This window comes from Pinus tabuliformis, chromosome 6, assembly GCF_031772625.1.
Source record: "Pinus tabuliformis cultivar Carrire ecotype Pingquan chromosome 6, CPIR1, whole genome shotgun sequence".
Taxonomy (NCBI): Eukaryota; Viridiplantae; Streptophyta; class Pinopsida; order Pinales; family Pinaceae; genus Pinus; species Pinus tabuliformis.
In genome coordinates this window covers 1,059,472,988-1,059,484,899 of record NC_142292.1, presented here as the reverse complement: position 1 = coordinate 1,059,484,899, position 11,912 = coordinate 1,059,472,988, and the positions used below count along the sequence as shown (strand labels likewise).

Sequence of the window (11,912 nt, the reverse complement as noted above, 5' to 3'; positions counted from 1 at the left end):
GGAGAGAGCCCTCTCCCGACCTGGTAGGGCTAGCTACCAGGTTAAGCGTGGTTTGATGTTACCCTAGATCTTGCCTTTCTCAGCCTGAGGTAGATTTAGGTGCTAACACATTCTTCGATCATTATTTGCAAAACATGTAACGTTTGAATCATAATGCAATAGTAGTTGTTTGGAAAAGTATGTTGGTTAGGATGACATGTGTATAAAGGACATACATGACATATGAAAGGTGATAATGGAATATGAATGTGATATATATCACGAAATGTGAATATGAGTATGAACATGAATTCTATCTCCAACTAGAGATACGACAATGTGAAAAAGGAAGTGAAGAACTTTCCAAAGTTACAATTTTTAGCATTTTAAGGAATTGCATGACTAAAAATTAGAAAACCACATACCTTCACTTACCGTCAATGTACATAAGTTTTGGATGCTGAAGAGTGTGGTTGCTAATGTTGCTAACTTAAGTTATTGCATGTCCTCATGCAATCTATTACATTGATTCACTTAATCATGATTTAATCTTTTTGAATTGTCTTGCTTTTATATGAACTTTGGTTGATATCGATTTTTTTAACTTTGCATAAGTTTTTCACAACTTTGTTCTTTTTGCAAAGCATTCTTTTTGAAACATTCTATTGCAACATATTATTTTGGTTGGTTCTTGTGTAACAACCAAAGTTTCATTATTATTGGTTCTTGTGTAGCAATAATTTTGTTGTTTTTGTGTTGCATTAAAAGATTTTGAAAACATTTAATCAGCCATTCATTCTGTTAGTTCTAGTCTTCGCAACATGTCACCAAGGATCAACATGAGCTCTTACTATGTCTGGTTTTGTTAGATGTTTTTCACATGATGTTCAGCACAAAACATGTCACAAGTGTGTCCATCAGAAGAAGCTCGAAAAATATTTCCAACAGTATATCACACTCCCGTAACTGGCTTCCGGATTAGAAGGTATGATCGAAATGAATGAGTGATTATTGATTATGCATGTTTTGAGGTCAGTTGCTGCACACAATGACAAGTTTAGTACAAAATCAGTTTCTAAAATAATGGTAAGGAATTTTTCAAAAGTGAAAGAGGTTTTTGTTCATAACATACCAAATAACAAAAACCTCCTTCAGTTTATGTACAGGTGCTACTATGTGGGAGATATACAGTGATATTTGGAGCTTACATTAAAACAAAGCAAAATTTTCATATTTTTTACTGTTTTAGTCATTTTAGTGCGGGGCCATTTTACAACAGATGGAAAGTAATTTTGCAAAACCCAAGGAGGTTTTTGTTAACCATGAGCCATATAACAAAAATTTCTTTCAGTTTATTCATAGGTGTCATGAATTGGGATATGTAACTAGATCTTTACAGCTCATTTTCACATATTTAAATTTGTAATGATTTTCTGTTTTAGAGATGATTCTGTGGAACAGATTGCGAGCAACTGGAAATGAATTTCCCAAATTTGAGAGAGTTTTTTCTCCAACATGACCTTATATACAAAAACCTCTCTCATTTTTGTAATAGGTGCTATGATTTAGGATATACGAGTTCATCTTCAACACCTATTTTCAGAAATTCGGCCCAAGTTTAATGTAACTGATTCTATTTTAAAGAAAATGGTTGAGCTCAATTCCCGTAGTACAAGGATGAGAAAATGTATATATTCTATGAATTTCATAGTGTAAGGGTTGGAATTTGGTAGAATGTTTGACTCTTGTGAATCTTTGAGCATTATTGTACATTCATTTTCAGCAGTTTGGCAAAGGAATTGACCAGGGTTTGCAGCACTTTATGGGATTCTTGTGGCATCTTGATTTGGTATTGTGTTTTCTTCTGTAATTGCAAGTTTTACATGTGATTTATGTATGTGATTATCTCTCTTTGCTTCATCTTAACTAAAACAAACAAGGACAAAGGTAGAATACATTGAAATTGCAGTCCTCTATCTAAGGTTTTGTTTAGTTATTTATGTTTTCAGCTATTGAAGGGGATCCCTGAGTCTTTCATGCCCTCTCCACTCCATATCATTCAATTTGAAGTGCTAAACCATTTGCCTACCTCGCCCCATAGAGATCTCTACAAGACTGTGTCCATTCCCTGGACCTAAATCTGTCTTTCACAATTGAGCCATTCAATCAAACACCTTTGTACACATACCTAGCCTAAAATTAGTCATTACATCAGTCATCTCAAGCTTCATTGGCCATCTTTTCTGAGGTTGAAAAGGAGAGAGCCCTCTCCCGACCTGGTAGGGCTAGCTACCAGGTTAAGCGTGGTTTGATGTTACCCTAGATCTTGCCTTTCTCAGCCTGAGGTAGATTTAGGTGCTAACACATTCTTCGATCATTATTTGCAAAACATGTAACGTTTGAATCATAATGCAATAGTAGTTGTTTGGAAAAGTATGTTGGTTAGGATGACATGTGTATAAAGGACATACATGACATATGAAAGGTGATAATGGAATATGAATGTGATATATATCACGAAATGTGAATATGAGTATGAACATGAATTCTATCTCCAACTAGAGATACGACAATGTGAAAAAGGAAGTGAAGACTTTCCAAAGTTACAATTTTTAGCATTTTAAGGAATTGCATGACTAAAAATTAGAAAACCACATACCTTCACTTACCGTCAATGTACATAAGTTTTGGATGCTGAAGAGTGTGGTTGCTAATGTTGTCAGATCATGGAGTAAGTAAACAAAGGAATTTGGATCTACTTTTGTGTTCTCTTTATTGATGACAAGGTTTGAATCTTTATTGTTGTTATGACAAATTGATCTGCTGCAAATTGCTGAAATGATGTAGTCTTCAATCGTTACAAAACCAATAGTACAATTCTAGTCATGCAAATAAATGTGTCGATGCCAAGCATGAAGAGAAGTCATTGGATTACCGACCATTGATGAATGTCGTTAACCAATGCGAGGCAAATCACCAGTAATGTCAATGAGTGCCAAGGTACCTAAGTACATCTTGTGAAGGGCGAATAGATAAGCTAATGTTGAGCCACTTGCAAGATCCAACGATTAAGGGACATTGGTGTATTCCCATGATTGTTGGCGAGAGAGCCTGTCATTAAGGCATACAAGCCTCAAGATACTACTAATGACACTAGCCTTGAACCTAGATAATATGTTGATGTCGATAGGCCAAGACTTGTTAGAAGGGAGGCCATAAGGAATCCTCCATCATCTAATGAGAGCATGAAACAATGATTTTGAGGGACTATGAATGAATTTTTTTTTGCAGTGGATCAAGGTTTATTTGAAAAATGGAAAGCAAATGTAATGAATTAGCTTTGTTGAGGAGCTAAATGTTTTATTGTTAGTTTACAGGTTAGTGAAAGAGAGGCGGGAAAGTATAATGACTGTGAAGGAAAATGGATAGTGGATCAAGGTTTTATTTGAAAACATGAAAAGGAAAATGGAATGAAGAATTTATTGACTGAAGAAGTGGGAATGCAATGAAGGTTTTATTTACTGAAAAAGGAGGAATTCAATGGTGAGACTGGCATCTGAAATCTTTCAAGTGATGAATCTAGTCTGACATCATGTGCTCATGCATTGATGTTTCATATTTATTGCTGCTTTGATCATTTTCTTGTGAAAGAAATGTGGTCCCTGAGAGGCTTTTCAATGATGTGATGGATATGATGACATTCTCCCCCTTGGCTTACCCAAAAGCATGTACTCATGCTTGAAGTCTGATCTTTGATGTCGCTCCGAGGGTGTATTTTTGAATTTTGGTCTTTAAAAGACACTGTTTGCTTGTGGTCATTTGTTTATTTTCCTGGAACCTGCAAAAACTTAGTACTTTTTCTGCAATGAAATGTAAGTTTATCATAAGAGATAGGTGATCAATCTCTTTATTTATGAAATTAACACAAAAAACTGAGAATTGGTACTAAAAAAACAAATTCACGAAGGAAAACCAAAAGAATTTTTACTTGTCTCAAAATTAGTGCCTCAAGTTACCTGTTGTGTCCTTCGGAAATTTCTTCATTCTTTACTATTTCAATATTTGATGATAGCTTTCTCATTTTGTAGATCTCGTCGAGATCTTCCCAACAACGTTTGAATCGTTGAAATACAATGTCATATGAGAAAGTTAGGTTGATTTGAAATTTGGGTGAAACAATGAAAATTGTCATGGTATTTTTCAGTGACAGGATTGTTATTCAGTTGCAGAATTGCGCAGTTTCTGTAGCTAAAATCAAATTTATTAAATCAAGCACTCTCATAGTTCCTCTTCATGCATGATACTTGAAAATATAAGCATTAGTTCACACAATTGTAAATATCAAAACTCATTTAAACCAACAAGTTGCGTTCTAGGATTTCCGACAATAATTTTAACTAATCCAACCATTTTGCCGAAAGATTAGTGTATGGTTGTCAAAATGTTAAATGAAAAACTAAGTTGCTCCACTTGATTTGAACTCTTGACTCACCTCTTTCAAACTCAAGACATTACCATTATGCCAAAGGTTTCACATGTGTTATAAAGTGGCGAAGTTAATTTATCCAAAAGTTAATCAACAAATGGACTGCGAGATCTTCGTCTTTCTTCGAATCGATAAACACATTGCAAACACGTGTTGCTTATTGTAAACCATATGCAATGTTTTATTTCAACTTGAAATCGTTTTCTTCACTTGAAAAACGGATCTTCCCAACATATTTTGATTTTCATAAAAAACGTTTGGAATTTTTTCACATTACATGTTTTTGTTTGCAGGTAAGTGCCGAAGCAGGATCAATAAAAATGAGATTTGATACCCATCTTCGTGGTGGATATCCCTCCTGTAGATTAGGGAGATTAGATTCTTGGCAGATTGTTTGTAGGAGAAAACCGAATTTTCTCCTTCCATCATGGCCGCAACTATCTCTGCATTTAATTGAAAACCGTTTTTCTCATGCAACCTAGCAAATAAGGCTCCAAAGAACCCAACAAATATCTCAAACAGTTACGAATTTGAGGAAATCACCCATGGAAAACATAATTCACCCCATTATGAGAAAAACCCATGTTTTATTTTTCTGAGATTCGTTTTCATTTGGTCACAAAATGCGTTTTAAAAATGACGTTTTAGAGATGTTACGCATTCGTGCAAATGCTCAGGGAACAAAATCAATATTTTGGTTGGAAGAAATCTTCTCAATGTAGCAAGCACTTTCAGAGAAATTCAGGTAGATGCCACCGCTAAAGAATCTTTAAAAATATCTTGAGGAAGAGATTCAAATCATGAATATAGGCTTATGATGAGATGGGCTCGTAAGGATAGGAAAGTCATGGATGTTGTAATGCCTCTCTTGTTGTTGGCCCTTTTTTTGGATTTATTTCAAGAAGATATGAAACAAAATCAATAAATCCTTCGAAAATCAAGTCTTTTGTGAAATATTTGTGTATCCTTCCCCATATCAAGCATCTCCGCCTCTATTGGCCCAATTATTCCAATTATCCTAACTAATAGGGTTGTTGATGATTCATTTTGAAAAAGAACATTGCATGAACAAAGCTCGGCAAGGATGCAGCTGAGGGACCATATATCTATCCTCTTATCATATGGAAGCCCAAGTATAACCTCTGGTGCTCGATAGGATCGAGATTGCACATATGTGCAAAGATGATCTGTTTCGTAACAGCTACTACCAAGATCTTTAACCTTCACCTCACACCTACTGTAGCTTTTCACAAGAATGTTCTTAGGCTTCAGATCACAATGAATAAGACCAAGATTATGTAAGAACTGTAATGCCTCCAAACACTGAATAACAATTGATTGTATTCTTGTCATAGTAAAATAAACCTCTCCTCTAAACTTTATATTAAACTTTTTGAACTTGTATAAGTTTACCTTCAAAAGTTCACAAGCAATGGACAAGTGTTCATGATAGTAGAAGTAGTTGTAGAGGCATAATATGTGGTACTTATCAGCAGGGTCATACATGTTTACAAATTTAAGAAGTTTAATTTCATCAAGGCTTTGATAAAAAAAACTCCTTGTTATTCTTTATGATTTTCAAACAGACACCCATGATTTTCAAACTCATTCATTTATGTGTACGTTTGTTTTAAATGGAGCATAATTTTGACAAGTTTTGAAACGTTTTTGAAAAGATAGTTTTGAAACTCTAAAAAAAATAAATTCTTTTCAATCTTGAATTTAAATTTCTGTCAATTTTTTTCATCTTATTTTGAAATTCGAAAGCTAACTTGTTAAGTTTGATTTTTCTGATCTTCTAGGTTGCATGAAGCCCAGGAAGAGAGTATACTCAAGATTTCGTTAGTCGATTCCTCTCTTTAAAAATTTGGATGCAAAGAATAACATGAAAAGAATCGATCTCATACTTGAAATTATTGCTCCTGATCTTTGCTTGTGCTCCTTGTTCATAATCGCTTGTTTTATTGCAATTTTCCTGCAAAGCGTTAGTAGATGTGTGGCCCTTACTGCACCATAAAATCGCAAATTTTATCTTAAAATCTCGCAAAAACTTGTTTTTATTTGTTAGTCCTATTATATTGAAAAATAAATGAAACATTCTCTTAAGTATAAGAGAATTTCCAATGCATCCATTTGCGTAACAAGATCATGAGTAAACTCATATTCATGTTTAAAATATACTCTTTGATATGTATCGGTATATGAGAGGTCAACTGCCTTGATTTGAGTAATGTCAGAAGATACTGCAGAATAGAATCTTGAGATCCGATAACTGTCTTAAACCAAGATTCAATGTAATCTTGTCTTCCTTGGTTTTCTGATATCATGCCATGCAAGTCTTCAGAGATGTGATCTTCATTCATAGAATCAGGTGATAGACCTGCATGAAACTCAGGTTTCAACAACTTCTCTTCTTTAACATGCATCCATGATTCTTGGAAGTTACCTAAATATTTTTCCTCTTCTGATTGTTGTTTTTCAATGGCAATTGGTGCTTTATTTTGCAGTACCTCAACATTATGAGTGGATTGAGGTGTTTTATTGTTGGGGATTCCAAATGGTTGTGCAGGTAGTGGAGTGGAAATGGATCTTTGGGGTACTTGTGCGGATGGTAATGGTTGAATTGAGGTCAATTGAGCGTGAAATGGATGTTGTGGTGGAGGTGAATAGTATGAATAGCATTGAGCTTGGCATTGAGGATAGTGAGGAAAAGATTGAGGATACGGTGGATTTCTTCTGTAAGGCCCTTGCCAACCTTGTTTCCAAGATTGGTTTTGAGGTTGGGATTGAGATGGCCAAGGTTTCCAAGGCAACGGTGTTTGCCAATTACTTTGAGATTGTTGTGCATAACTTTGAAATTGAGAAGTAAGATCTTGCATCATACCAGGTTGATGAGGTTGCCATGATCTTTTTGGAGCTTCATAGCTAGATTGTTCAAATGATTGATTTGCTCCTTGGTAAATTGCCTTTAACCCTGGTAATGATGGACAAGCTTTAGTAGTATGTGATCCTGCACAAATTTCATACATTTTAATGTTATCAAGTGGACATTCATGCAAAGAATGTTTCTTTTTGCATTTAGGGCAAAACATAAATGAAGCACCATTCTCAACTATTTGTTTGTTTTGCATTCTTATCATATCAATTTGTTCTTTTACATTACCAAAAATGTCTAGCAAATTGTTAAGTTCAATTTGACTTACCAATACTGATGTCGACTTACTTGCTTTTTCCATAACAGAATCTTGAGGGGATCTTGCATACTTTTCTTTTCCTCTTGATATGTTCTTACACAATTAACAAATATTTTGAAATGACAATTATGAAACATTTCCTTTTCCCACTAGGTTAAGAAGATCAATCCATTCATCCCTTATGGCATTTAGTACGAGAGTTTTTAATGTGTCTGATCCTAAATTATGCAATTTATCTCTTTTGTCATGATATGTAAACCTCTCACTAAATCTTCTAAGCTTTCATCCTCTTTTTGGTTCATCTTAAAGACTTGATTTCTAAGGTCATGGTTTATACAATAATCTTTGTATTTTTCCAAAAATACTCTTTTCATACCATCCCATGTCCTTATAGAATTTGTTCCTAAAGTCATGAACCATTTAAGAGCTCTATCCTTCAATATTGCCGAAAACAGATCCAACTTTTGAATGTGTAATAAGTAGCCATAAGATCTACAAATTATTTCAAATTCAAATAGAAAAGTTTCTTGGTCTTCTGATCTCATACCATTGAAGATAGGAAGTATAAATGGAGAGATATTCTTCATATGAAAATTAATATCAATTTCTTGAACGGGAAATCCAAAAGGATCTTCCTCATCTTCACGATCTCCAGCCATTTCTTCTACCTGCAAAACTAGGAATTCATGATGTGGATGGTTTTTTTTTTTTTTTTTTTTTTTTTTTTTTTTTTTTAGTGAATGGGGGTTTTGTTTTATGAATGTTTTATCTTTTCTAATTTTCATCTAAATGCAAATAACCCTAATGAAAATGCTTTCTAAACAATCTTCCTAACTAGTTACATCTAAGTATGCTTCCCCGGCAACGACGCCAAAATGTAGGGTGACTTAATTATCTGTTAAATCCCTATTATTATTTTACGAATATTTGATTTTTTCTAATTTTCATTTAAATGCAAATAACCCTAATGAAAATTCTTTCTACACAATCTTCCTAACTAGTTACATCTAAGTATGCTTCCTCGGCAACGATGCCAAAATGTAGGGTGACTTAATTGTCTGTTAAATCCCTATTTAATTGTCAACCCGAGGGTTTTGTAATGTTAGAAGCAAACCAAAATATATGGGACCTCAAATGAGACTGTTGTAGGAGGTTTGTTTAGAATGGAAATGCATGTTACAACTATAATCAAAGAAAATTGCATTAAACTAATCTATGAACAATTATAAGAAGCAAATATAAAATAACTGGAAAGCAAGTAAACTATGATAATCTAGAAAGCAAGCAGTTTAATGACAATCTAGGAAATGAAATCACACTTGCATGAAAGTAAAAACACACTTGCAGGAAAGGAAATAACAAAATAAAACTACGTTACACTTGTACACAGATTGTGGTTAATGGGGATCCTTCCATTCCTCAATGAGCACACATGAACAAATACCACCTCTTAAGAATCACACAACACTCATAACTCATAATTGAAAGAAAATGATATTATTCATGTTGAATGATAAATCTAATGCTAATGAATAACTAACAACTGTTAGCTTCCTTTGAAGGATGCTCCTCCTATTTATACATGAAGTAGGGATATCTACTCAATAAATATAGATCCCTTAAATATCTACTAGATCCATGCTTGTCTCAACTTATCCCTAAATACTAGATACAAATCCCATGACTCATAAAGATCATCATGATATTTCTCCTTGGAATATGGTCCACCTCTTGAGTTGAAATTCGAATTTGATCTTGGGAGGCCAAATAAGGGTGCCTTGGAAGCTTCCAAATGATCTACACATGTTATCAAACTCAAGCCACTTTTAGGTATAAGCAAAAACATGTTATTTCTCTAACTTTTAATCATAAATTCACTCTAAATACATGAAATTAATAACTTTGGAAAATGTAAATGTGAACTTATGTAGTGGGGTTATGTAATGATAATGTGATGGAATGAGGTGACAAAATGAGGATAAAGGTGAAAAATAGAATGAAAGTGAATGTTGTTTTTGGCGGCCCAACAATATCATTAATGAATACAATTACAAACTTTTCCAGATAAGGATGCAACACACCATTCATCAAACACATGAAAGTAGCTGGAGCATTAGTTAGACGAAAAGGAACCACAACAAACTCATAATGCCCATACCTAGTGTCCAGAAAAAGAATTCTTGTATTTGTCCTCTTCTTTGATGCGTACCTGATGATATCTTGATCTCAAATCAATCTTCAAGAACACTGCTGCTCCCTTCAACTAATCAAACAAGTCATCAATCCTCGGCAATGGATGCCTATTCTTGATTGTCACCTTGTTCAGTGGCTTGTAATCAGTACACAAACTGATAGTACCATCCTTCTTCTTCACAAACAATATTGGTGCACCCCAAGGTGACACACTTGGCCTAATGTGTCCCTTGTCAAGCATTTCCTTCAATTACAACTTCAGTTCCACTAACTTTGGAGTGCTCATCCTATAAGGTGCCTTTGATGTTGGTGTTGTTGTTATACATAATCTAGGACTACGGACAAAAGTGTCTTCCCTAGGCCTGGTGGACTGACCTAGAACAATAGAAAGAAAATGGCACAATGTCTTCCTTAAAGTTATTGAATGATGGGATGAGGCCTTCCTGGAATCTGTCGCAAGTTTCACTCCTTCCTCGACTTTTATGCTCCAATCCTAGCTTTGATCACTACAATTAGAACTTGCACAATCAAACAAGACAAGCCAAACATCTATGACATTTATGTAGCATAATCCAATCACTTCATTCAATATATTAACATGGTATTGAAATACATGAAATCATAACATCATATATAGGAAAACAACCTATTCCTTGTATTAATAGAAATGGAGAGAGTTACAACCAAAAATAGGAGTTTATCTTGTAGAAGAGCTCCCCAAGTTGACTTGTCCTTTCCTTGCCGTAAAGTATGCCTCTATGTCACCCTAATGCATGGAATAATGACTCCCAAAGCAACAACATGAGGGTAGAATTATTCTCCAAAAGCCAACCCCTTGCCTATGGATGATTGTAAATATATAGATGATGGAGGTAGTTCATGAATTCTTATCAATTTACCAATATAGGCTTGAGATCCACTTGAGGTGGGAGGATGAGCTCAAGGGATAAGAGGTGAAAGCTCCAAGGTAGGATCAAATAGGATTCGAGACTCTTATCTAAGGTAAATGGTTGAAACAACCTTGTGAAGCTTTTGGAAGAGGAAGATTCAAGATTATTTTTATTTTCCTGAATTTCTGGAATCAACGCACCCCCAAGAATGAGCAACTTGTTGGTGATCAACACAGGTCCATAGGGGGTCAACCTGGTAGTCAATGCTAGTCCCTAAAGGGACAGGGTGCATTGGGCCTTAAAAGTTTGGAAACTCAGCAATCAAGAGAAGACATTAAGGGATTCAACAGATTCATGCTTAGGGCATTGTGTAGGGATGATGGAAATATGTTGAAGGATGTGAATTGGTCCCGTCTGAAGGCCTATTGACTAGATGCGACATAATGGCCTATAACATATTGCCCCCTAAAGTGAAAAGTCAACAATGACAACTGATGACTGAAGTGCTTTACCTTGTGACAAGTTAGGATCAAGAATAACCAGTGAGATCATCATCTGTCACTATACATTTGCATCATGATATCTTTGTTGAGGGAGGCATACCCGTGCTCAACACATAGGCTAACATTACATGTACAATGACCAAAAGACATGTCCACGGATGATTGATGGTGGAACCATGACTAGATGATTGTATCTATGATCATAGCCATCATACATTGTAATCTTGTATTAATCCTGAAATTGCAACCCAGATGGATGAAACTAGATCTAGGGTCTTGTATCTCATTCACATGACCAACCAATGTACGAGTCTAACCATGCGAATTAATGAGCTGAAGTCAAACATGATAGACACCATCTGATTATCGGCCAATGATGTAAGTCGTTAATAGGCATGAGAGAAACCATCGATGATGTTAATGGCTCTCAAGGTACTCTAGTACAATCCATATGGTGTGAATGAATGAGTTGATTTCGAACACCACACAAAATATTTCGGTCGAAGGCCAATGATGTAAACTTGTTGCCAAGAGCGAGGAAACTTGTCATTGATGTGTGCAAGCCCCAAGGTACCAAAGGGATGTTTCTAAGTCAACTTCCTGGATAATGAGTTAATGCCGATAGGAAGCGACTCGTCGCAGGAGGGCCTTGATATATCCCCCATCA

The 11,912-nt window shown here is 35.1% G+C and overlaps 1 pseudogene; it reads right to left on the bottom strand.

Annotated features, from left to right (window-relative positions):
• Positions 1–5,277: 5,277 nt before the first annotated feature.
• On the bottom strand, positions 5,278–6,059 carry LOC149262605 (serine/threonine-protein kinase ppk15-like; annotated as a pseudogene).
• Positions 6,060–11,912: the final 5,853 nt, after the last annotated feature.